A 1,660-nucleotide genomic window follows, 5' to 3' on the forward strand; every position below is an offset into this window, starting at 1 on the left:
CACACTGGCTGTGTGATCCCTGGGGAGCCCCTCAACCTTTCTGAGCTAGGATATAAGACTCCTACCTTGGCCTTCTGCTGAAGGCTGAGACGACTGGTACACAGCTTAAGCGTGAGGTCAGGCACACAACAGGTGCTCTCCCTAAGGGCTTCACGAGTGACTCAGCAGTGCAAAGCCACTGGGAGAGTGGGGGAATGTGAGGCTGCAGGCTCGGCAAACCCATTGGTCCCATTTGTCATTTACCTACAAGGGCCAGAGACTCATGACAAAGATACTTGCAAAGGAGACAAGACCATTAGGAAAATCAAGCTGGCCAGACACAAAGCTCTCCTGGGAGCAAGTTTTTCCAGATCGCTCCTAATAGCTAACTTGGCAGCTGCGGGCATTTTTTGGAATGATCCATAGACCTTTCACTTCCTATGGGCCATGCTTCTGATTCTCCGTAGTTAATATTCGATCCCAATTTTGTTCAAAGAGTTCTAACATCTTTTCCATGTGGTGGTCAGCCTCAATCACCAGAACAGGGGCTGCCACGGGAAAAAGGCTGCCTTTGATGAGCCACTCCTCATGGAGATGGTGAATTGTTTTCAGGTATTCCAGTGGAATGACCTTTTCCTCTTCCCTGCATCTTCTCTTTAACCTCAGGATTGGTCCGAAGGTAAACTATCAAATCAACGGACACGTCCATGTTCCTCAAGATCCAGTCAAACCATTCCGACAGAACTATATAGTAAACTTATGGCATCTTCCCACTGCTTCTATACAGGTTTTCTACAAAACTGTATCTTGTGCTGCGAATCGACCTCTCCATCAACCGTACAGATGACATCTGAGGACAAGTATGCGTATCCAGCATGGTGAGCTGCACATACTTCTGAAACGTAAGGCCCCAGTGAGAGGCATCGTGATACATCAGACACAGAGGATTGTGGCCACGGACATTTCTCCACTTGCACATGGACTCCCTTAACACCTGGACGTCTGTCGCTTTAGAGAAGCACTCCAGGCATGTCGTCTTCCCACTTGCAATATTGCCCTCTACACAGGTCACTGATTTTTTCCCTTTTTCCTGTTCTCTATTTAGCACATTATACTTTGCATTTTCCACATGTCACCTGTTTAGATCTTCACAGACTGGGTGTTGAGCAACTGGAAAGGCAAAGTGGCCTCCACTGGCGGTGCACGGGGAAGAGAGGGCAGTGGGCGTGGGTTTGGGCCTGGGACCCAGGTGTTCCTCTATGCCCAGGGCGGGCATCGCTGCCCATCCACCCCACGGGTGGTTCTGAGGCGTCTCTCAACAGCCAGATGTCGGATGCCAGAACTGGGCTATAAGAATCGCCAGTTTCCAAATGGGTCCCCACTCCCGGGGAGGGCAGCAGAACGCCAGGAACATACCCCCCACCCCCCAACGCTGGCACCAGAGTGCGAGGAGAAGCGGCTTAGGCAGCTCCCAGTCCCCACCGCCCGAAGGCCGAAAAAATCGGGCCAGGAAACCCGAGTTTGGGCCAGATTGTTCAGAGCGGGCCCCGCCCCAGAAGGCAGGGGGTCCGTCCTGCTCTGTAAAGCCCCTCTGCCCATCCCGGAACAAGAGCCGGGCGCAGAACCCCACGGCCCCAGCGCTCGCTGCGGCCTGGCACCCGGTACCGATGGCCGCCACCGC

At 53.3% G+C, this 1,660-nt stretch overlaps 1 pseudogene; it reads right to left on the reverse strand.

Annotated features, from left to right (window-relative positions):
• Window positions 1-6: 6 nt before the first annotated feature.
• Window positions 7-1,290, reverse strand: LOC116548441 (annotated as a pseudogene).
• Window positions 1,291-1,660: the final 370 nt, after the last annotated feature.

Source organism: Sapajus apella, unplaced genomic scaffold (assembly GCF_009761245.1).
Source record: "Sapajus apella isolate SASKATOON/1434 unplaced genomic scaffold, GSC_monkey_1.0 scaffold12322, whole genome shotgun sequence".
NCBI lineage: Eukaryota > Metazoa > Chordata > Mammalia > Primates > Cebidae > Sapajus > Sapajus apella.